This window comes from Panthera onca, chromosome B1 (assembly GCF_046562875.1).
Source record: "Panthera onca isolate mPanOnc1 chromosome B1, mPanOnc1 haplotype 2, whole genome shotgun sequence".
Lineage (NCBI taxonomy): Eukaryota > Metazoa > Chordata > Mammalia > Carnivora > Felidae > Panthera > Panthera onca.
The window spans coordinates 125094744-125120501 of record NC_138342.1 but is presented as its reverse complement, the minus strand read 5'-3'; the positions used below and the strand labels follow the sequence as shown (position 1 = coordinate 125120501).

Sequence of the window (25758 nt, the reverse complement as noted above, 5' to 3'; positions counted from 1 at the left end):
GTCAGTAGGAGACAGGAGGTGCCCATTCTGGAAAATCTGACCATTTCAGAAACGACAACACTATTCAGATGGCAGAGGGTTACACTAGGATTCTGCTTGTATGTTTAAGGATAGAGAGTCTTTCATGAATGTGATCATGCTTCTGAATATATTAGGGTAAATTCTAGGGCCATCTCATATTAGCCGGTATCAGATGGCCTAAATTTGTAAACTAATACTAAAAATCTGGTATCATATCCATTGAATTATGGTACAGGTAAGAAATCTGAATAATGTTGTATTTAAGACAAGTTTCAATGATAAATATGTATATAAAATGGAAGTCAACTCTGTGGTAGATCAATTATGCACAAAGATAGCTGCCTTGTTATTTTACAGAGTTCTGTGTACTGAGTTTATTATGTCCTTGACGATGATAAAGAGCACACACTGTATGTGGCAGGAGACCATTCATTTAACAGGTACTTATTGTGTGCCTACTATGCTTGGGCACTTCTCTGGGCATGAGATATAGCAAGAGCAAAATATATCTTAGCAAATTCTCCTGAAGAACAGATTTTGCCATGACAAAGGGCTTTGCAAAACCACATGGAGAGGAAATGGTTGACATCACTGGGAATTAGTGTTGGTCAGGCTACAGGAAATTGTCAGCAGATTTCCCACGGTATTTTCTGAAGAACTAGGATCTTCCAGAGGGGAAGCGATGTCATGTATTTCATCTAGATCCAGCTGTTACAGCAGTTTATATGAGGGCTAGACATGTTCTTTTTCTCTAAGGAAATGGAGATATCATTGAACTAAGTTAATTGAATTCAGGTCTCACTCATCCACAGGGTTTCCCTCTGGTGGAGCTGACCCCTTCCTTTCTCTCCCTAGGATCAGGGAGACTTAGCCAGACAGTGAGTTGTTGCTGAAAACCAGAGAGCAATCGATCATGTACAGAGAAGACAAGGGATGAGCAGTCATAGAATTAAGGATAGACTTTTAATCCAGATTTAATAAGGTAAGCTATATTAAAAGATAATTCCTAGGATAAAATCTAGGAGAGATCCTGATTGTACAATCTAGATCAGTGGTTCTAAAGCTTGGATGGGCATCTGAATCACCACCTGTGGAACTAAAATTAGAGATGCTTCAACTTAACCACAGCAGTTCTGCTATATACTGAAATTTGAAAATCACTCACTGAGATGTTAAAATTTATTTGGTGATGAACTCTCACCACTCTTTCCCAAAGATTCCCATAGTCATTGGGCAAGATACCAACTTTCTATGCTGCCTGAGATGGACTCCTTTTATTTCTGAAAACACTTGCATAACAAATAAAAATTAAAAATCACAAAAATTACAATGTAAATTCTTGCTGATTAGTAAGATTATGTTCGCTAAAGAGATTGTGTATGACCACGGGTGCTGGGGTTCAATCTTAGATCAAGTGTTCCTTTGATTAATTGGGACACACTGTAAAATATTTTCGTTTGTGGTTATCCAGACACTACAATTAGAGTTTGAGTTTGGACTGTTGCACCACTGACTATGGGAACTGAGATCTTTAAACCTTAAAAGAGTTTTTATGTAAAATGTGTACCAACAGTGTATGGAATCAAGAAAATCACTTAGCAGTGAGAAGATGGGAACTGTATTAATGTGGTTGTTTTTGCTACTTGGTAAAACCAATGGTTTGGATGACTTAACTCCAAAGAGAGTCTTGTGGGTTTTGTTTTCTCTCCTTTGTTACTCAATTGAATGTATTTCCTGGCTAAAAACCAAATAACTTTAAAAATACTAGGTTACATCAATTCTTAGTTAGCCATGTTTGCAAAGATTTCTTCTGGAAAGATGGAGGGAACAGTTTTTCCTTTGAATCTGCCTCCCAGCATTCTGAACCTGATGCATACATTGTATGTTTGGCAGCACATAATTCTTTTGCCAAAATGCTTTTGAGTTTTTCTTTACACAAAGCTGTGGAAATTTACCAGAGTAAATCATAAATCATTTCTGTAGTTGACTCCAGAAAACTGAAATTGCACAAGAAAATGAATATACAAATTAAAAAAAATAAAATTTGGCGGGTGGTCTGGTAGTTGTTTTAAGCATTGTTTAGTCCCAAGGAAAACTGAAAAATAAGTTATGAGTTGAGTTGTATATAGTGTAATAGAATGAAGCTTTGAAGTACTAACAATTCAGAAACTCTCACAACCCTTGTCTAAAGCACAGATCTTCTCTGTCTTTTGCAGTGTTTTCTTGAATTAGATGTCTGTGTTTACCAGCTGCTGTAAATCACTTTTTTTTTTTTAGTACAGCATTTGACACTATGATACCTTCAAGTGGGTGTTGCTTATCTTGTGAGTGCTGGTGAATGTTGAATGACTATGAGAAAGAATTATAGCTATTTAACAACTGTTTGCAAAGGTTCCAGGGTTCTTGGGAGGGAGCAGGAAGTATTAATTTAAAAACAGTTTGCAAAGCGAAAAAGACAGAAGAAGAAAGCATTTTATTTCTTAATCTGTTTGGATTACCTCTAAGGAGATGAGTTATGAATGAAATTCAGGATTAGTACACAGGAAGGGCTCTTAAGAGACAGTCTAGACTTTAGGCCATCTTTTCTTTTATAAAACTCCTCCTTTTTTTTTTTTTAAGAGAAAATTCTCTGCCATATGCTTACACACTTGGAAGAAAAGGGAACTAATAAACTCTGAATAAATCAGTCTGGTGTCTAATAAACTTCATCAGCATTGTTTTCTTTGAAACATATTTTTTTTAACTTCTCAGATTGCAGTTTGGATTTCGTAGGATTTGTAGACTCAGTCATTTTACATCTTGGACTTGTATAGTTTACTTTTCTGCCTGTTTTAAAAAAGATGGTCAAAGTCATTTTAAATTCTAAAACACTTTGCAAAGTCACTGCCCTTTATCTTAAAATTTTAAGTTGTATGTTAAGTTAGCCATCATATTTCAACAGAGGTATCTCTGTTGTCACTGGTACATTTTAAACTACTATTGGGAAAAATTTTCTGGTAAAATTATTTTATGTCTTCTGTATACAGTTTTGAAAGTTTAAACATAGGATTCACTTCAGATGGCCCTGTCAGGGATGGATGAATCCTCTGTATATCTCCTCAACTCCAGTGCTACATAAAAGAAGGAAAACAGTTTAAAAAAAAAGAAATCTGTTTATATAATGCCTGTAAATAGTATATACGAATATATTGCAGACCGTGGTGAGCAATTAAAAAAATTCCTTACACTGAGGGGGCGCCTGCGTGGCTCAGTCCAACTGAGTTGGACTTCGACTTTGGCTCGGGTCATGATCTCATGGTTCATGGGTTCGAGCCCCATGTCAGGCTCTTGCTGACAGCTCAGAGCCTGGAGCCTGCTTCAGATTCTGTGTCTCCCTCTCTCTGCCCCTACCCTGCTCATGCGCGCTCTCTCTCTCTCTCTCTCTCTCAAAAATAAACATTAAAAAAAATTAAAAAATTTCTTTACACTAAGATTGAAACCAACTGCATTTCCTTTTCCTTAACAACTTTCACGCTACAGAGATACCTCTCAGTTTACTGCCTTTCAAGCCTTTAGACAGCAGAATTTGTCACCCACACTTGGCCCTTTACCTTAAGCTACTTTGGAGGCCATTTGCTGCTGCTGCAGAAAATCAGATTTTCCTTGATGAGCATTTTTGCGTGGCTGTGGAATGGGTGAGACTTCTCCCAGGAACAAGTATTTATTCTAACTTAGTTACCAGGAGGCCCAGTTTCCTTGACTGCCTTGTCTCCATGGAGGCAGAGTGCCAGGCCTTTCCCTGGATTCCTTATTTGCATCTATTCTGAAGAGTTGCCTAGTGGTCCGAAGTTCCTGGCTGCAGCTCCTTTTTGTTCTTATCCCGTCTCCAAATGTGACAGTTTATTCCCTTGATGAAAGTTTTACATACTTAGGCACCAATATTAAACTTGTATAACAACTTACTACTTGAAAACTCATCTGTGGGGGAATGACTATAAATTTTGGTATGTACATTTGCTGAATAGTATGCAACCAATAAAAATCCAATGATGTGGAGTCTAGAACTCACATCTCCAGACTGCCACCGAGTGCTTTCCCACCGTGATTCTGTGTCTCCCAGAAGCCAAACAAAATTCAGCCTTCTTTGGCCTGGAGCAGTTTTAGTTTTGCATTGCTGTTTCATCTGACATGCAAAGTATCAGAGCCAACAAATATGAGAACAGTTTTCCATAGGTCTGTTCTGCCAAAACTAACATGCACTGGCCATTGAAGCATCAAAACAATTTAGAAGACCTCAGTATTCAGTGCTGAGCAAGACCCTCTTTCTAGCATGGCTCACCTGAGCAGCATGCTTGTAGACAATGACCGTGTGCCGTTTGCACCAGGGAATGGGAAGTGAGCTTGGGAAAGTGTATTTCCAAAAATGCAAATACCTACACATAGTTAATAAAGAGAGCTTGTGGGAAGTAGTTCCTCATGTAGCTTTTATACTTCTTTTCCTCTTTAGAGCTGAGGAAGGGGATGGGCACATATTCTGGCTTCCATTTTTGTTTGTGTTATAACACTGCTTTGGGTGCTCCCTTGTTCATTACTGTTTATTATTTCCTTATGGAAAAGCAATTATTTTGACTAGTTGGGAAGAAGTTTGCATTTTCTGTCTCTTTAGAAGGTGGAGAAGAAGAATATTTATTGAGGGAAATGTGACATGTCTCACATTGCTCTTGTGTTTGGCAGTGTCTTGGTAAACTCTTCAGCCTTGGGATTTGTACAATTGATGCCATGATCCTGTCAATGGTTTTAAAGGTGAATATTTCTATGTTATTGTCTTAAATAAGGCTCTCTGCATTTCTGCCCTTGTAGAGGCTGTGTAAATTAAAATAAAGTGGACTATTTTTTCCCTATCACCTTTAAAAACATTTGAAAACTTACAAAAATGCTTTTCAGATATGATGTATCATGTATTTCTTATAACACTCCTTTGGGAGTTTGTATCGTTATTTGTATTTTAAAGATGAAGGAAAACTGAATTGTAGCTAAAAATTGGCAGTACAGTGTGGTCTTCCCATGGCCTCTGCTCTCAAATTCCTTGTCATTTTCCCCTATCTCCTGTGATTTATGGCCCCTCTGCTGTAGGGTCCCCATTCCATTAACAGGATAAAAATTCCCTACAACTTTTACACTTTGTGTAACACAGCTCTTCTGAAATTGTACTTTATTGCTTGTATGAATCTGTAAAATCTCCATCTTTTACTGTGAGGTAAGGAATAATACAGCAGTAATAACTTTAGAAGTGTCTCCTGTGATAGTGTATTTTGGTAAGATTCAGTTCTATTTTGCTGTTATAAAATGGTGGTTGAATGAAAGTAATGGCTTTTTTTTTTTAGAAATATCTATTCTGATCCAATTCATTTTTTAAAAAGAAGTGGATGTGTGATAACAGACTTAAGACAGAAAAGTGGTAATTTTGACATAGATTTTCTGTTTGCTTGCTTAGGTAATTTTTTGGCCATCAGGAAGAAGGGCACTATCACTGAAGGAAAGCTATATCCTTGTTCATTAGTTTTCATAAGACAGTCTATGGTTTCTGTTCTTGATAACGTACTTCAGACTATGACCTGAGTCAGTAATTGTTGGATGTATGTGTATGTGTATGTGAACCTGGCACAAATGAAAAATTACGGTGCTATTTGTCCACCTTATTCCACTCTTCTACTCTTCAATCCTATGTTTCTTTTTGTATCCCTTTGCTCATTCAAAAATATTTATGGAGAGTCACCTGTGAAACCTGGACACAGAAGAGTGAGTGATTGCCCAGGATCTCATGGTTAATAAGTGGCATGGTCAGGACTTGAATAAAGCTGCCTGGTCACAAAGCCACACTCTCAACTGCTAAGCTGTTGTGGTATGTGCTGTGCATACGTGTGCATGTGCGTGTGCATGTGCGTGTGTGTGTGCATGTGCGTGTGCATGTGCGTGTGTGTGTGAGGGAGGGTGGGAGGAAGAAAGGGGGAGAGAGAGAGAGGGAGATGCAGAGAACACATAAGACATGGTCTTCCCTCTCCCAGCCCCTTAATAGGGCAACATGTTGGGAGTCATTCAGTCTTCTGTGTGAGCTCATTGTTGTCTGGGCATGTATTTTCACTGTTCCCTAATGTCAAGAAAATATGGCTTGGTAGCATTTCAGTGGGAGAACAGAGATGTGTGTAAGTGAGATTAATCACTCTTCGTGAAAAAGGGACATTTTCTTAGTGACCTTTATTTTCTAACTTTTGGCAAATATTTTAATCTTCAGTATTTCAAAAACTTGAAGCATATGGTGATTGAAAATGACTTCGTAATTTTATGCTTGAAAAATATTGGGAGCACAGAGCAATCTTTTTCCTCTGCAAGGATCTATCTTAGTGCTAAGTGTTATGGAGAGAAGGTAATAGAAAATGTGGATATACTCCAACTTATTGCCCTAAAGCAGGGCAAAACAAAGAAGATTGGACCTAAATTAGTGCAATCCTTAATGTGATCCACAAATTGGTGTTGCTGACCAGATTGATTGTAAACAGTTTGTGACCAGATAGATACAAACATTGAGAGTGGTTTGAGAGTGGTTAAAACATTTGCGTAGGGGCGCCTGGGTGGTTCAGTTGGTTAAGCGTCCAACTTTGGCTCAGGTCATGATTTCACAGTTCATGAGTTCAAGCCCCACATCGGGCTCTGTGCTGACACCCCAGGCTTGGAGGCTGCTTTGGATTCTGTGTCTCCCTCTCTCTCTGCCCCTCCCCTGCTCTCACTCTGTCTCTCTCTCTCAAAAATAAACATTTAAAAAAAAAAAAAAAAGAAACATTTGTGTAACTGAAAGAAATTTGAAAGTGTAATTATTTGTTTATTGAATTTAATGATAGAAACAATGAGGGGTGACTGGGTGACTTAGTTGGTTAAGCATCTGACTTCAGCTCAGGTCATGATCTCATGGTTTGTGAGTTCAAGCCCCACGTCAGGCTCTGTGTTGACAGCTCAGAGTCTGGAGCCTGCTTGGGATTCTGTCTCCCCCTCTCTCTCCCCTCCCCCACGCTCTCTTTCTCTCTCAAAAATAAAGTAAATAAATATTTTTTAAAAAGTAAAAATAGAAGAAACAACGGTGTTTGTATTTTCTGTCCCTTTTGTTTTTATTTTCTTTCTCTATTTTCATTGAGGTATAATTGAAAATAAAATTGTGTATACTTAAAGTGTACAACGTGATGATTTGACATACGTATACATTGTGAAATGATTACTGTAATCAGGTTAATTAACATGCCCATCACCTCATGCAGTTACCATTGTTTTTTAGTAAAAACACTTAAGATTTACTCTCTTAGCAAAATACACAATATAGTATTACTTACTGTATTGTATGTTAGATTCCTCAGAACTTACTCATTTTATAACTGAAGGCTTGTACCCTTTGACTAGCATCTCTTATCTCCCCTACCTCTCAGTCCCTGATAACTACTCTTTTATTCTCTGTTTCTATGAGTTGTTTGTTGATTTTTTTTTTTTTTAAGATTCCATGTATAAGTGAGATCCTACAGTATTTGTCTTTTCTCTGGCTTATGTACTTAATGTAATGTCTTCTAGGTTTATCCATGTTGCAAATGGTAGGATTTCCTTATTTCTCATGGCTGAATAATGTTTTATTTTGTATATATATTCATATGTATGTGTATATATATCACCACATATTCATATATATATAATGCATACACATATCATATTTATGTGTATGTGTCTATGTATGTATCTCACATTTTCTTTATCCATTCATCTGCCAATGAATCCTTAGGCAGTTTCCCTATCTTGGCTATTATGGATAGTGCTGGAATGAACATGGATGTTTTTATTTACTTTTTCTGGTAATTCATCTCTTTTATTTTGTAAAACTATCTGCCTGTTTTGGATTGCAAATTGAAAAAAAAAACAAACTCATCTTCTACTACAGATAGTTTGAGAACACTGTGCTAAACCACAATCAAGTCAGGCTTTGCTATTGAATTGAAAATAATGTTTAAAAAATTTTTTTTTAAGTTTATTTATTTTTGAGAGAGAGAGAGACAGCATGAGTGGAGGAGGAGCAGAGAAAGAGAGGGAGACACAGAATCTGAAGCAGGCTCCAGGCTCTGAGCTGTCAGCGGAGCCTGATGTGGGGCTAAGATTCACGGACCAGGAGATTATGACCTGAGCCGAAGTGGGACACTTGACTGAGCCACCCAGGCACCCTGAAAATAATGTATTTTAAAAACACATTGAGTGTAAAATACCAGATTGATATATGTAAATTGTATCATTAGGAATTTTTTAAACCTTGGTCAACTAGGTGAATAAGATTCAAAGGATTCTGGGGGCTTATAATTGCATAGAGGCAATTTTTGCTTAATTCCTGTGAGAAATTTTGGCAAAAGCTTAGGAGAGGCCAAGCCCTACTAATTTGCTTAATAGTCAGGTGTCTTCACAAAGATATCCTGAGGATATCTTTGTTTAGTCTCTCACCGAAAGAATTGTTGTGTATCAGTTCGTTCATTCATTCATTCATTCATTCATTGATATTGGGCACCTTATAAATGCCCAGGACCACTCTCTGCATGTTAGAATGTGCTAATGGAATAGTATGAGGGGTTGTCTATATACAGACATTTTTGGAGATGTTTTAAAGGTAGGCTTTGGGTTCCTTGAGGAACCCTTGAAGAACTCAGGCCCACTGAGCACATTTACAGAATGTTCTTAGCTGGTTGGACTTCAACCATGCTTTTCCTATTTTCCTGGCCCCACTATCTGTCACCCCAGTTTTCCTAGCTTCTATTCTAGGAATAGACCCAGAACATAGCAAGTGGGACAGGACAATGGAAATCACAGAAGAATTCAAAAGCTAAAGCTGGAACACCCACTACAGAAGCAGCCTCCACTGCAAAAGTTTTTGGCTTTGGCAAGTGGGTATGGGAGGTGTGAGAACTGCCCCCCTGCCACAACTGGCCAAGGACACGGTGGCCTGCATGAACACCAATGTCATTAAAAAAAATTTTTTTTAAGTTTATTTATTTTGAGAGTGAGGGAACATAAGTGGGGTAGGGGCAAAGAGAGAGGAGAGAGAGACTCCCAAGCAGGCTCTACACTGTCAGGACAGAGCCTGACGTGGAGCTCAAACTCACAGTGAGATCATGACCTGAGCCAAAACTGAGAGTCAGATGCTTAACCAACTGAGCCACCCAGGGGCCCTGTGAACATCAATGTCATTTTAATATAAAGTTAGCAACAGATGCGTAACCTAGAAATTGAACAAGACCTTTTTGCTGAATCAGCCAGTTTGATTCTCCGTCAGGAGGAGAAAGCAAGATTATGGTGAAATTCCTGCTAGAATCCCATTTGGTAAAGTGTAACCTCTGACATTCCACCGAGTGATCTTTTGGGAGTTCTAAAGACCTAACATGCCTTTAGAAAATAACACAGTCTTTCTCTTTCGTTTTGACTTCCTTTTATTTATCTTGATTTATCACTGATAGGTTTGTTGTTATCATAAAAGAGAAAGTTTTCATCATAGATGGCATTCATGATGGCAAGTTGTAAAATAGTGTGTTTTACTGATGGATGTCCAGATAGCATTGAATGGGGGAGGCCTAATCATTCAATCTCTGTCAGCAATTAGCCTGGATTCATAAACAAGAACACATGTCGAGACTGTGGTATTGACTACAACAGCTAGGTACTTTTTACCAGGGTTTACAGAGCCTTGATTTTTCTCCATGTGATGTGTATGGGAGAAGTTGGGGAGGTCAAGAGAAAATAAGCATAAGTCAAAGGGAGACTTGTAAAATAAACAGCAACATCTGGCAAATGACTTCCTCCCATGTACATAGGAAGGACTCTTATTCAGGGCAGTGAATGAGAAATGTTTTTCTTGGCAGCATGTTAGGTTAATGTCCATCAGATTTGGGAATGGGGTTTGCTTAGGGTTATAATATTTCTCTTGTTGATGGTGTGGACTCTAAGGCCAGATGCTCATAGCAGCAGCCATCCATTTGGCCATTCTTAAGGCTCGTTAGGTTTACTTTGAAGTGTTTTCAAAAGACATTTAAACATTAAAGGCTCATAATTCTTCATTATCTAAACTTTTGTTTACATCTTCTTGGTGAACTATATTATTTACACTGGAGAGGTCTAGTACTTCATTTCTTTTTGCTCAATTAACAAAAAGAACATGAAATTGTAACAATTCAGTATATCACTTTAGACATACCAATGTATACAGGCCCTTTGTAATTTCGTGATGCATAACTATTTCCATTAAATGATTAAAAATAAATTGAATATGCAATAATCTGTTATTTTATAGCTTATCACTGTCTTTATGAAGGGTACTTTTAGGCCTTTTCTCACCGAAATAGACATATTTTTGTTGTTTTTACAGACCAAAAAAAAAGTAAAATATGCATACTATATATTAGGAAAATAAACAAAGCAAAAGTTTATAAAATAAGAAAACTTTGGAGTCTTTCATCTAGATCATATCAAATGACAATTCTATGTTGAGTTTGAGCAAACTCAGAAATAAAATATTTAAAAAAATACTATTTTCATTAAGTCCCTTTCAAGGTAGCACAACTTTATAATTCTGTTGTAAGAGTTGTGTAATTTGCTTCTTCATGCAGTGGCGATTGAGAGGTGTTTTCCTGGTTGTGGGGAAGAGAATGGGAAGAGAGCACACCCCTCTGGGGGGCTCAGTGGGATAGAACGTCCACTGAATTTCCTGTCTCACTGCTCTTCCCTTCCTCCCATTTCTGTCATGGCCATTTATGAAAAGCAGATGGAAACAAAGTGATTTACACATAGAATAATTCTATTTAATGCCATGGGAAATGTGGAGGTCTTGGTTTTAGGATTTTTGTGATGGTGTTGTTTTTTTAGTGCAAGCCTTTTACATTGTGAAACCATCTGCTTTTCTGAAGCCATGTACTTTAAAAAATTTTTTTAATGTTTATTTATTTTTGAGAGAGAGAGAGAGAGAGAGAGAGAGAAAGGGAGAGAGAGTGTGGGGGAGCAGCAAAAGAGAGAGAAACACAGATTCCAAAGCAGGCTCCAGGCTCTGAGCTGTCAGCACAGAGCCGGATGCAGGGCTTGAACCCATGAGCTGTGAGATCATGACCTGAGCCAAAGTGTGGTGCTTAACCGACCGAGCCACCCAAGCAGCCCTGAAGCCATGTACTTCTTGACCCAGGAGTCTTAGAAAGGCTCACAGATGGGAATCTGTGTCCATTATCTACAAGGGAAAGAGAAAGGTCCTGGGATTTCCCAAGGGGGAAGTTATCAGGGTAGCAGTTACCCGAATAGCAGGCCTACCAGGAACTGTGTCACCTGTGTGCTTAGTGAATGAGAAAAACTGTCACAGAGTCATACACTTAAATTAGTCACCATCACCCCAAGTTGTTTTAGAAAAAAACAGGATAAAGAATATAATTTACCTTCTTGAAGAGACTACAGTGGAATTTAGAGAAGGGAGAAACTGTACCTGGTGACATTGGACACAAGGAGTAACTTGAATTAATGAATAAGGAGGTGGTGGAGGGATATTGAAGAGCATCCCATGAAGAGGAAATCACGTTCAATAGTCACAGTTTTGTTTTTTCATTATTTTTTTAATTTTTTTTTTAACGTTTATTTATTTTTGAGACAGAGAGAGACAGAGCATGGACAGGGGAGGGGCAGAGAGAGAGGGAGACACAGAATCCGAAACAGGCTCCAGGCTCCAAGCCGTCAGCACAGAGCCCGATGCGGGGCTCGAACTCACGGACCATGAGATCATGACCTGAGCCGAAGTCGGATGCCCAACCGACCAAGCCACCCAGGTGCCCCTGTTTTTTCATTTTTAAAAAATTTACACCCAAGTTAGTTAGCATATAGTGCAACAATGATTTCAGGGGTAGATTCCTTAGTGCCCCTCACCCATTTAGCCCATCACCCCTCCCACAACCCCTCCAGTAACCCTCTGTTCTCCATATTTAAGAGGCTCTTATGTTTTGCCCCCTCCCTGTTTTTATATTATTTTTGCTTCCCTTCCCTTGTGCTCATCTGTTCTGTGTCTTAAAATCCTCATAAGAGTGAAGTCATATGATATTTGTCTTTCTCTGACTGAATAGTCACATAGTTTTTTAAATGACAAGAGACCCTGTGCTCCTGAGGATCTCCCCCGCCCCCCACCAGAGCTCCAGACCCACTTGATAGCAGGCCATTGCCGTCCCTCTGTGGGAATATAACATGTAATATATATTGGTTATGGCACTTCAGAACAGACATTGACTCACCGTAACTGATTATAGAGATCCAGGGCTAATTAACCCAAAGCAGGAGGCATGCAACCATAAGAAGGTAAGGGAACCGTAAGAAAGCAAGGTTTGGTCTGGGACTTTATGCCTTGTCTCTGCTCCTTGTTTGCAGTGGCGGATTCACTTTCTCTGCGCCGCTGTGAATGTGGCAGGCAGTTTATGACATTCCTATTACTCGTAGGGTTTCTATATCCTGGTTCCAGGTCCATGAAGAGATTGAGTAAATTCTCTATTGGACTTTGTTCCTCCTAACAAAGGCTAGAAGGGAGTCAAAATAATCTACATCATTATCTCAACCACTAACGTATAACACTGAACAAAATAATCAGTGAAAAAAATATGTAGATGGTAAGTCAGATTTTGGGGGCCATTGACAAAGAAGTAGGAGGAAGTTGCATTTGGTCTAAAAGATCAGTATGTACTCTGGCAGTGGTTTAATTCTTGCCTAATGAATATAGATGAGAAGCCTGGGGTATGGCTTCCTGAGACATGAAGGTTAGCTGTAGACGAATAGAAAAGACCTAAATGGAACTGGGCACACACCCCATGGGCAGGATTGGCGAATGTAAGACTGGTTCCTGTTTCTAGAAGGTGTGCATTCTGGACCACTTACTGAGCCACAAGTAGGAAGGAGCAAGGCAGACGATCAGGCACCAGAGAGGTTGTGCAAAATGAAGGCTTAGTTTTAGCAAATGGCTGTGAAAGTGAACTAAAGAATGGTTTTTAAGGACTGATGGGTCCCAGAGCCTGAGACATAACTCAGCCCACAAGCTCAGGGAAGAGAAGAGGGCTTGGGGATCTAGGAACGAGGGTGGGGGTACTTGCGAAGGTGGGGGAGGGGTCAATGTGGGGGGATTTGAGGAGTATCCTGTAAATGGATGGGAAAGGCTTCTGTTTGCAGGAGAATTCCTTGGTGAGCTGAGAAGAATATGTGAGATTTTTGTGTTTCTGTGCTTTATTAGTCAAGATCAGGGTATGGACAATCCAAAAAGTTACTTCCCTATCAATGTACACATTATTTGTCAAAAATGCTAGTAATGTGTTGACTCTTATCTTGTCATTGACTCGCATAATAACCAAGAGTCAATTTCTTCTACATAAAATGCAAAACTACAACTAGAGAACTGATAATCAGTAGTAAACTGTGGAGAGAAAAAGACTCATTTCAGTGGAGAATTCCCAAGTTTATATTTTCATTTTAAAATAAACTGCAACCAAAGACACCTGTTTTAAATAACCGTGTCTGTTTTCCATGCCCATAGTTTCATTTTTTTGTTTGTTCTGAAGGAGATGGTAATGAACATGCATGTTGAAATGGAATGTTGTATGCTTACATTTCCTATTTCTTTAACAGTTTCCTCAGTTACTTCTTTCTTGGACTCCATATTATTTGTTAATGCTGAATACCAGAATATCTGCCTTCCCTCTAGGCATTGTCCCAGTTGGATCCCATAACCTTTAGGAAGCCTTTTTTAAAGCTATTCTATCATCCATCAGAACTTTGCAGAATGCTTTTTTGCTCTCATAGTCATTACTACACATCTTAGTACTTGATTTTATTTGTGTGTTTTATGTAAGCTATTTTTCCTCCTCACTGTCAGATTCCAGATCTTTGTTCTGTGCTGAACTTTGTCTTTTTATGGAGAATATCTATTTTTCTCTTGTCTCAGACACAAGTACCATTTCCTCTTGGCTCTTGCCATCAGTGTTCCACAACCCAGTTCCCGTACTTGAATCTCTTCCAGAATGGTTTGCAGGCCCTCAGAGTGCATTTCCAATGCTAGTTTCCTGGAATCTGAGATTTACACTATATATATATTTTTTTACCTGCCTGCCCCTTCTCAATCTCTTTATCAGTCATTTCACCTGTTTGAACACATGGCCTCATTTACTCTCTCACTACCACACTTACAACACTCTGAGACCAGATGTGTAGGGGTTTTCCCCTCTCTAAGCAATTCCCTCTGACATCAGCTGGGTGTCCTACAATTTAACTCAATTCTGACATTGTCTACCTGGAGATGGCATCAGATCCCATAGGTTAAGGGCTCAGTGCTGCAGGAATGCCCCCTCCTTCAGAATCTGATCACAAGTAGTAGGTTCCTAGGTTACCCATAACTTTTGTCCAGCTTGGCTGCAAATTGTAGATTCCCATGACCTCCTCCCCCTTGGATTTGATTATTTGCTAGAACAGCTTGCAGAACTCAGGGAAACACTTATGCTCATCAGTTTATTATATAATAATAGATACGATAACGAATACAGATGAAGAGCCAGATGAAGAGATACATAGGGCAAGGTATGTGGGTAAGGGGGTAGGTGGAGCTTCCATGACCTCTCTGGGTATGCCACTTTCCTAGCACCAACATGTATACTCAGAAGCTCTCCGAAACCTGTACTTGGGGATTCTTATGAAGGCTTCATCACATATGCTTGATAGAGCATTAACTCCATTTCTAGCCCTGTTCCCTCTGTGGAGAGTTGGAGGTAGAGCCAAAAATTCCAACCTTCTAATCATGGCTTGTTTTTTCTGGTGACCAGCCCCATCCAGGAGCCCAACAAAAGTCACTTCACCAGAATAAAAGATACCACTGTCACCCAGGAAATTCCAAGGGATTTAGGTGCTCTGTGTCAGGGACTTGGTCAAAGACCAAATATGAGAACAAAAGGTACTCTTAGTTTTTTAACATTTAGGAAATTATAAGGGTTTTAGGAGCCTGGTGCCAGGAACCAGGGGCAGTGACTAATACATATATTTTCTTTTTCATAGAACTTACACTAGATTATCCCCACAAGGCAAGTTTTCTAGACTCCTGGCTATAGTTCTCCTTGATCTGATGCTTCCTGCCACCTATATTTTGTCTTTTAATAATCTTTTAATATTTCCCCCCATATTGTTGATATTTGGATCTGTGCCTCATCTCTGCTACAGTATTTAATCTAATATTTACAGCCACGATGTGAGAAAAACACTATTGTCCCCATTTTACAAATGCTAAAACAGAAGGTTTAATAAATGGTGTCATGCAATGCCAACCCACTAATAGATGGTAGAGAAATGATTCAAATCTAGGTCCTCTTTCCCCCATATCACAGAGAAATGGAACAGAGAAGCCCCACAGTTCAGACATTGATCTCATCACTGTGAAAATGCAGCTGGGGAGAAGCCTTTCTTGCATGAGCATAATCCTCATAATTGATGAATACTTAAGAATTGCCTTGACAATGATATTCAGCTTTTTAAAGTAAAGGATTTCATCGTGTTACTAAGATAAAAATATAATTCTAGTTACCATTCGGATACTTGTGGGAACTTAGCTTTCTGAATGTGTAGTTTTGGAAGGAAACTGATCTGAAGTAGGAATCTTGGCTTTTTTTATGTTCTTTCCTATTGGTTATTTGAAGGGGCGTAAACTACCTGAATTTCACATTGTCCCTGGGAGAATATTTGTTATAAAAATATTGTGGGAAAAGGTCACTATGACTTAGAGAACCCACATTTTGGGGGAGGGTATTTAGAGCCAATTTTCTAAGAAATTATTGTTTCCATTGAAAGGGAAGTTCAAAAGTGTCTCATTAATTTTCATTTAATCTTATCCAAAATGTCCATTACCCGGTTCCCTATCATCTGCAGTTATCACAATGTGCCATTTTAATTTAAGGGGGGAGGATATATAAATAGTATATGCAGAGAGACAATATTCAAATATTGCATGCAGATTTCTCTCAACCATCATCATGGCTTTATATGCGCTTAAGGAAATTGTTTTAGTTGTTAAATCTCTGACTACTCAGTATGTTCAAAACACAAAAATGCAAACCAATGCTATAAGGTGACAAAAGAGGCATGCTAGATTTGGGTTTGTTGAGAGAATTAAACTTGGATTTGTCAAGGGGGATTTTATAGATTTCATAAGTCATGCAGTCATGCAGAGGATTATTGTATAGTAAGAATTGAACATGATTATAAGTCAGTTCAAGTGATATTAATTTCGGTTTAAGTATATAGCTAATATTAAAACAGGTATAAATATAGAATATATTGTATATTTAAAGTCTCTTTCAGCTCTAAGAATGTCAATAACAATAACTGATATTAGTGCAAAGAAGATGGAGAAGGAATAGCCAGAGAGATAGAAGGAAAACTGGGAGAGTGAGCATCAGTAGAGTCAAGAGGAAAGGGTGTTTTTAAGGAGAAAAGATTTACTGACAGTCTTGAATATAGCATAGCAAAGAAGACAAAGTCAAACACTGTGTCTGTTAGAACTGTAAAACATCAGAGCACTTAACGAGCGTAGTGGTATTGGAGTGTTATGGGACAAGGTCACATCAAAATGGCCTGAGGAATGTGTAAGTGGCAAATAAATGGAATGAATGAGTAAAAAAATAGTTTGAGAATATTTTGTAAAGGATAAAACATATCTTGAAAGGAGGCTAGAGGACATGTAGATTAAAGAAAGTTTCGTTTGTTTATTTGTTTTAACTTTTATTTATTTTTAATTGAAGTATAGTTGACAAGTTTTGTTTATTTTTTAATGGAAAAGACTTGAAATGTTTAAAAGCTAATGGCAAGGATCCATTTGTTGGAGGGAGTTGAATATTAAGGAGAGAAAAAAGTAATCCATAGTTCCTGTGGTTTCTGAGTAGGTGAATGAGCATAGCATTCAAAGCAAAGTGAAAGCATTGGCCTTATACAATGCCAGAGTCAACTTCTTCACTGTCACAGGAAAGAAAGGATGAGAATAGTTATAGGGGAGATTTGTATATTGGTGATGCATAGCTAGGGGATTGGCAAGAACATGATTGACAAGAATCTAAATTTGATAAGGAGAAAGTTTAGAAAGATCAATGAAGTTGTGAAGAGTGGTCAAGAGTAAGCAAACTAGATGAAAAAGAGGTTATGACCAGAATGGGGGTGCTTAAACTAGTGCTTTTGGTACTGGAGTAATTCCAGATGATCACAAGGTTCTAGGTGTAGCCTGGATATGTGTGCTGATGTGAAGTGTTGGAGAAGGGTATTGGAAACAAGGTACTTAAGATACCAAGAGGCCAGGTTCTGATTGCCCATATGGTTGTTGTAGTCCTCCACAGAGATGAGAATGGCTTGGAAAGGACAGGTGGCAAAGTCCGATGGATGAAGGTGAATGGATGAAAGATAGGAAGCCTGAGGGGCAGGGAGTAGGAGAAGATTGTGGAGTCAAGTGGCATGGGACCCCACAGAGCAGGATGTTTAGTAGAAAGGAGGAGGACAGCAACTGGGAAGAATGAAGGTAGCAACTTCACTTCTTGACTCTATGTCCTTGGGGTGTGTAAGAATAAGCAGAAGTTTGCAGAGAAACTTGTATCTTAGGGGAAGGGGAAGGCTGGGGTTCAGGTACGGTAAGGAGATGGGAAAATATTTAGACAAGGTTGTGTGTTGATTTTGGAACAAGAATTCCAGATGGCAGAGTGTAGGGGAGTGCAGCTCTGGGGAAGGTAGTTATTACAGGAAGATGGTGTGTTAGAGCAGTGGCTCTCAAATTATAACATATATCCAAAGGGCCTTGTTCAAATGCAGATTGTTATTCAGTAAATGGGGGAAGTGAAGATTGAGATTCTGCATTTCTAACAAGCTCCTAGGTGATGTCAAGGCTGTTGGTCCCAGACAAGTACTTTCTCAAGAGATTAGAGAACACGTCTGTTTACAGGTTTGCTCTGCTATCTGCAACTAGAACATCCCTATGAAACTTTTTGTAAACAAAAATGCTTAAAGAAGCAATTAACATTAATTTATATGGAAAAATGTTTGAGCATTCCGAGACCCCAAAAATAACTTGTCTTAGGCTTTTCTGATACCTTGGAACACATCTTGCTAACGATGCAGAACATAAATCCAGATAAAGCACAGGTGCTCACAGACAGTTCAAGGCTGTGGCCGCTTGATGCTGAGATGCTGAGTGTAGTTCCCGGGGAAGGAGCTTGGCGGGGCCACTCTCCTTGTTCTGATTGTGCCCCCTTGCTGCAACACAAATGCTGAATGCTATTTTTACTTTTCACCTTTTTTTGTAAAAGCAAAAATACTCTTCAGATTTCTTTTGTTAGTGAAAACAGGTACTTATGTAGATCTTTCATAAAAGCAAAGTGGTGTAGTGTTAACTTTCAAAAAGTGGGGGATACTTGTATTTGGGGGAGTATGGAGGGAATGCACTTTTGATGTTGATTGGTGAAAGTAGGGATTAAGTATTAATTAGCACGTGTTAAACCTAATATATCTCAGAGGCTGTTTATATGTATTACATATATAAACTCATATAATCCTCCTGTTGCAGGATGTTTTACCACAATAGCTGGGATTCGTTGTCTTGGCATTTCAAAGAATGAAGAGGTGGACACAAAATGAGCAGCAGGCAAAAGTTGATTAGAATATAAGATTACAAAGGAAGAACAGTATGAAAGTTCTCATTACAGAGAGGGGACATTTGAAAGTGAATGCCTGTTATAGTAGGCAGGATCCTTGTTTTATAAGGTTCTGGTCAGCCCTTCCCATCCCTTCCACCTATTCCTTCTCAAGTTCTACCCTTATTGGCTTGATAGCTCTAGGTGCTGGGTTTTCTGTTCCTGATTGGCTCATTTCCGGTCTATGGCCACAGTTAGGTCTTTTGTCAAATTCCTGAGGGGAAACCTGAGGGGGAGTAGGTGGGGCCTGTTACATTCTTAAGAGGAACCTTACACCTGAGGGGGTTTGCAGACTCTCCCAGCATTGTTCCAGAATAGGTGTTTTTCCCCCCACTCAGGGACCTCAGGCCCTAATCTTTCCCTCTCTGCCTGTTGATTCCTATCTTCCCTTATCATATTTCCAACAACCCTTTGAAATAGGTATTATTATTACTCCCTTTTGCAGATGAGTAAACAGAGGCATTTGTTCAAAGATGTGTAGCTGGGAGTGATGGAGCTAGGATTTGAACCCAGGCAGTGTTGACCAGAGCTGACATGCTTTGCTATTTATGAGAGTCACAGAAGTTGTTTCAAGAGTCTGTATGAGAAAAATGAACACTGGGAGTAGTGGTTAGAGATTTTTATCTCTCTTGGTAGATGCTTTAGAAATTTTTGAATAAAGGAATACACTATTTCATTGTTACAGAAATTCTATGGAGTGTACAGGGTGTAACTTCTTAAATAGGAATTTGCAGCGATTCTTACCTATTTTTTGTTAACTTCTATTTTCATAGACATGTAAACATAGTTCTAAATTTAAATTAGTAGTTGTAGCTATTTATGTGCTAACTAAATGCAGTCATTTGCTTATTGATTCTCCCAGATGTTGCTTGTGTGTTGGAAGCAGGATAGTGGCAAAGCACCCCCGGTTCTCCTATGCTCCACCATATTACCCTTGGATAAATAAAGATGCTTATGTATTATCTGACCAATCTTAGTGCCTGTTTGTGGGTGAACACTTTGATACTTATAAAATCTTCCATAGTGTTCTTGAAGAGCTTGTAGGCACACAGAAGTACTCTAGAAACTGAAATCATACTTAGGACAACTGGAACGTAGTATCTCCATTTCCATCAAGTTGGCAAACTATTCATATTGTTTTGGCAAACTGATCACATTCTTTCCAGTTTAGCTTTCACTAGATTTCTTCCTAAGGGAATCTACAAAGAGAGTAAGGAATAGAAAGATGATTTATCTTTCGTGAAAAAAAATTCAAATATTTTCTCTTTTTTCAAAACCTTAACTCATTTATAAAGGTGATAACTGCCTAAGGAAGGAGAGTCAAGTGGGGATTGAAACTTAGTGTGGTGAAAGAGACCATGCTTGAATTCACATAATATTTAGCTAGAAATTTCTTAATACTGGTCTTATATCTAAAGGGGACTTGAAGGGATTTCAAAGCTCATATTTCATTATTTTTTAAAGTTTTTATCTATTTATTTATTTATTTATCTATCTATCTATCTATTTATTTATTTATTTTGATGGGGTGGGGAGGGGTAGAGAGAGGAGAGAGAGAATCCCAAGCAGGCTCTGCATGGAGCACATGGAGCCAGCATGGAGCACAACGCGGGGGATAGAGCTCACAAACTGTGAGAACGTGACCTGAGCTGACATCAAGAGTCCCAATGCTTAACCGACTGAGCCATGCAGATGCCGCTAGATCAGTCACATTTCTAAAATCAAACTCTGGAAAGAGTAAGTGAAAATTAGGTAGATAATTTCCTTTGGAAAGTACCCTCTGGCTCCAATTCGGTCATTTTCTGCCTGGCACAGTATATCAAACACCTCCACATGTTGTCTTTATGAATGTCAACTTCAGCCTTTTGAAATGCTTAATGCAATAAACAAGTTTTAAGGTGAATGAAATACATACCTTTGATCACCAGTGATACTAGATGAAGAGTGTGCAGTTGTGTTACTGTTGATACTCAAACTAATGTTATGTTTATTTAAAGGATAGCTTGCTGTTTTTATTGGACACCATTATCTTCTGCTTTGAGCAATCCAGTAGCCTCTTAACTCATTTCCCATTTTCCATTATTACTCCCTACAATCCATTCCCCATAAGCAGTCATGTAAATTAAAAAGAAAAAAAAAACCCACAACATACATTAGATCTCATTCTTGCTTGTCTTGAAACTTTACAATATTTTATCTTTGTGATTAGAACAGAATCCAAACTTTCTATGTAATGTGATCCCTAATTAATTCTCCAACTTTTCTTATTCCCTTCTTCCTTTGGTCACATCATGGCAGCCCTGACAGCTGACTTAGGCTTGTTCCTGTCTTGGGGGTCATTGCTCATTGCATTTGCTCCCCCTCCCCCCCCGGAATCCTTCTTCCCAGATCTTTACCCTCAGTATTTTTGGAATTCTTAGGTTGCTGGATTTTAGACAGTACCTCAGTGGAATGTGAGTTATTGCCATGATTATTTAGTTTTTGTTTTGTTGACACAGTATCTACCTTATAACAACGTTTAGTATTTTTGAGGAGTCATAAAAAGTCCTAACTAAAACTTTAAAATTTTTATTCCTTTTGATAATATATTTTAAAAATAATATATATTATATACATTTACATTTTAGGGTATAGGATTTGTAATAATAAATGAATCATTTCTTGATGACTCAGGGTCATTAGTATATAAAATTGTTATTATGGTCTAGTATAAGAATGTTCTCTGGGAGTCGTGAGGATCTCTGCCCTTTCGCTAAATTACCCCTTGCTGCATTTGGGTACTAAGGTCTAATTTTTATAGTTCTATTAACAAATCTATTCTTCTCCATTTAGCTATGTCAGCTAATATTTTTATTTCTTTCCTGTAACTTTCCCTAGCTCTTTTCCCCCTTTCCAGTTTTTGCTTTTATATGTTATGTCTTAGGGAAACAGATTACTGAGCCAAATAAAATTGTGCCCAAAATAAGGGAAAGTGTCTCAAAGTCACTTTTAAATTATTATTATTATTTTTTTTAATGAAGTGCACATAGATGAGTGCAGGGAGTTACTTATATGCAGTTTGGCTTTTTGAAGGTGTTTTTTGGTTTATTTCGGGGTTTTGATTGCATGGCTATTTCCTAGTTATATGAGAGCTAGAAAGAGCCATGTGACTACTCCTATTTTCATTTTTTTAAAAGTTTCATATGATTTTGGTCCTGTAATTATCTTGTGGTTTTAATCAAGATCAGCTTGTGAATTTTAAAAACTCATTTATTTTTCAGCTTTATTGAAATATAATTGACATATAACATTGTTTAAGTTTAAGGTGTATGAAGTGATGATTTGATACACATAAATATTACAGAATATTGTTTAGCACAATAAGGAAAGTTAACATATCTTTCACCTTTCATAATTACCATGTGCTTGTTATGGTAAGAATATTAGTTTTATACTCATAGTAACTTTAAAGTATATAATACAGTATTGTTAATTAGAGTCACCATGCTGTATTTTGTATCCTGAGAACTTCTTCATCTGTATCAGAAACTTTGTACCCTTTGACCAACATGTCCCCATTTCCCCCATTCCTCAGCCCTTGGCAACCGCCATTTTACTTTCTGTTTTTATGTGTTTGATATTTTTAGATTCCACATGTAAGTGAGATCATGCAATATTTGTCCTTTTCTGTATGACTTATTTCATTAGCTTAATGCCCTCATGATCCATCCATGTTGTTGCAAGTAGAAGGGTTTCTCTTTTTCTCATGGCTGAGTAATATTCCATCATTTCACATCTTCTTTACCCATGAATCTGTTGTTGATGAACATTTAGGTTATTTCCATATATTGGCTATTGTGAACAATGAACATGGGAATGCAGATAATCTCTTTGAGATCCTGATTTCATTTTTTTTGGATATATACCCAGAAGTAGGATTGCTGGATCATATGGTAGCTCTATTTTTAATTTTTTGAGGAACTTCCATACTGTTTTCCATAGTGGCTGCAACAGTTTACATTGCTATGAACAGTATACCAAGGTTCCCTCTTCTTCACATCCGTGGTGACATTTATTTTTCTCTTACTTAAAAAAAAAAAAATATATATATATATATATATGTATATATACACACATATATATATATACACACACATATGTGTATATATATATATATGTGTGTATATATACATATATATATATATAATTCTAACAGATGTGAGGTGACATTTCATTGTGGTTTTGATTTGCATTTATTTGACGATTAGTAGAGCATATTTTTATGTACAAGTTGGCCATTTGTATGTCTTTGAGAAAATGCTCACATTTTCTGCCCATTTTTAAACCAGATTGGTTTTTTGCTATTGAGTTGTATGAGTTCCTTATATATTTTAAATGTTAACCCCTTATCAGATACATATTTTGCAAATATTTTCTCCCTTTCTGTAGGTTGCCTTTTCATTTTGTTGATTGTTTCTTTTGCTGTGCAGAAGCTTTTCAGTTTGAAGTAGTCTCATGTGTTGAGTTTTGCTTTTGTTGATTGTGCTTTCGGTGTAATATCCAAAAAAATCATTGCCAAGATCAATGTCAAGAATTCCTTCTACTTTCTGCTAGGAGTGTTATGATTTCAGGTTTTACATTAAGTCCTTAATCCATTTTGAGTTTATTTTTGGGATTAGGTTGAGAAAAGGGTCCAGTTTCATTGTTTTGCATGTGGATATCTGGTTTTCACAACACCATTTACCGAAGAAACTATTATTTTCCTATTGAGTGTTCTTAGCTCCCTTGTCAAATATTAGTTGAGCATATATATATGTGTGAGCTTATTTCTGCACTCTTGATTCTGTTCCATTGGTTTATTAGACTTATTTTATGCCAATACCATATTCTTTTGATTACTATAGCTTTGTAATAAAGTTTGAACTCTGGAAGCATGATGCCTTCAGCTTTGTTCTTTCTCAAGATGACTGGCTATTCATGGTCTTATGAGGTTCCATATGAATTTTAGCATTTTTTTTATTTGAAAAATGCCATTGGAATTTTTTTCTTCAAATTTTTATTTAAATTCTAGTTAGTTAACATATAGTGTAATATTGTTTTCAGGAGTAGAATTTAGTAATTCATCACTTACGTATGACACCCAGCATGCAACGTGACAAGTGCCTTCCTTAGTACCCATCACCCATTTCACTCATCCCCCACCCCACCTCTCTCCATCAACACTCAATTTGTTCTCTGTCATAAAGAGTTTCTTATGGTTTGTTTCCCTCTTTCTTTCCCCTTTTCCATATGTTCATCTGTTTTGTTTTTTAAATTCCATATATGAGTGAAATCGTATGGTATTTCTCTTTCTTTGACTGACTTATTTTGCTTAGCACAGTACACTCTAGTTCCATCTATGTTGTTGCAAATGGCGAGATTTCATTCCTTTTGATGGCTGAGTGATATTCCATTGTATAAATATGTATCACATTTTCTTTGTCCATTCGTGAGTCGATAGACATTTAGGCTCTTCCATAGTTTGGCTATTGTTGATAATGCTGTTATAAACATTGGGTTACATGTACCCCTTTGAATCTGTATTTTTGTATCCCTTGGGTAAATACCTAGTAGTGCAGTTGCTGGATTATAGGGTAGTTTTGTTTTTACCTTTTTGAGGAACCTCCATACTGTTTTCCAGAGTGGCTGCATAGTTTGTATTCCCACCAATAGTGTAAAAGGGCTCTCCTTTCTCCACATCTTCGCCAATACCTGTTACTTGTGTTGTTAATTTTAGCTGTTCTGGTGGGTGTGAGGTAATATATCATCATGACTTTGATTTGTATTTCCCTGATGATGAGTGATATTGAGCATCTTTTCATGTATCTACTAGCCATCTCGTTGTTTTCTTTGGAAAAATGTCTGTCTATGTTTTCTGACCATTTCTTAACTGGATTATTTGTTTTTTATGTATGTATGTATTTTTGTTGTTGTTGTTTGAGTTTGGTAAGTTCTTTATAGGTTTTGGACACTAACCCTTTATCAGATATGTCATTTGCAAATATCTTCTCCCATTCCATAGGCTGCCTTTTAGTTTTGTTGATTGTTGTCTTCACTGTGCAGAAGCTTTTTATTTGGATCAAGTCCCAATAATTCATCTTTGCTTTTGTTTCCTTTGCCTCTTGTGACGTGTCTAATAAGAAGTTACCAAGGCCAAAGTCAAAGAGGTTGCTGCCTGTGTTCTTCTCTAGGATTTTGATGCTTCTCTGTCTCACATTTAGGTCTTTCATCCATTTTGAATTTTTTTTTGTGTATGGTGTAAGAGAGGGGTCCAGTTTAATTGTTCTGCATGTTTCTGTCCAGTTTTCCCAGCACCGTTTGTTTAAGGTGACTCTCTTTCTTCCATTGGATATTCTTTCCTGTTTTGTCAAAAAATGCCATTGGAATTTTGATAGGGATTGCACTGAATCTATGGCTTTGGGTAGTATGGGCATTTTAACAATATCAGGTCCTCTGATATGTCTTTCCTTTTATTTACGTCTTCTTCACTTTCTTTCATCAGTGTCTTATGGTTTTCAGTGTATAGATATTTCACTTCTTTGGTTAAATTTGTTCCCAAGTGTTTTATTGCTTTTGATGCTATTGTAAATGGGATTGTTTTCCTTAATTCTCTTTCAGTTCATTGTTAGTGTATAGAAATGCATCTGATTTTGAATTTGGTCATATAATACAACCTCTTTTCAAAAAGTACTGATTTGACCACAAGAATTAGTCCTAGAGAGAATGTCCAGGAAAAAGCATCAGTGAAATCTCTTGGAGCTTCAAATAGAAATGTTTTATAAATAATCCATGTTATTTGTCAAGCATGCATCAACTAATCAACTATTGCCCAACATCATATTATTTCAGAGGGTGAAATTTAAACAATGTCTTAGAATCTGGACTACAGACAAATCTTAAGCTATTGTCCTAAAGTATGTAAGGTAATTTGGTGCTTCATCTTGAATTCATATAGCATTAT

General features: G+C 37.6%; 1 protein-coding gene and 1 long non-coding RNA gene across 3 annotated transcripts in view; one reads left to right on the top strand and one right to left on the bottom strand.

The window, feature by feature from the left end:
• The window catches only part of LOC132692036 (uncharacterized), a 38479-nt gene extending 34770 nt beyond the window's left edge, over positions 1–3709 (bottom strand). Inside the window, exon 1 of the long non-coding RNA XR_009616141.2 lies at positions 3612–3709. This is a non-coding gene — a long non-coding RNA (uncharacterized LOC132692036). The remainder of the gene's footprint in view (positions 1–3611) is intronic.
• The window catches only part of TTC29 (tetratricopeptide repeat domain 29), a 669793-nt gene that overhangs the window by 8123 nt on the left and 635912 nt on the right, over positions 1–25758 (top strand). The window lies entirely within an intron of this gene.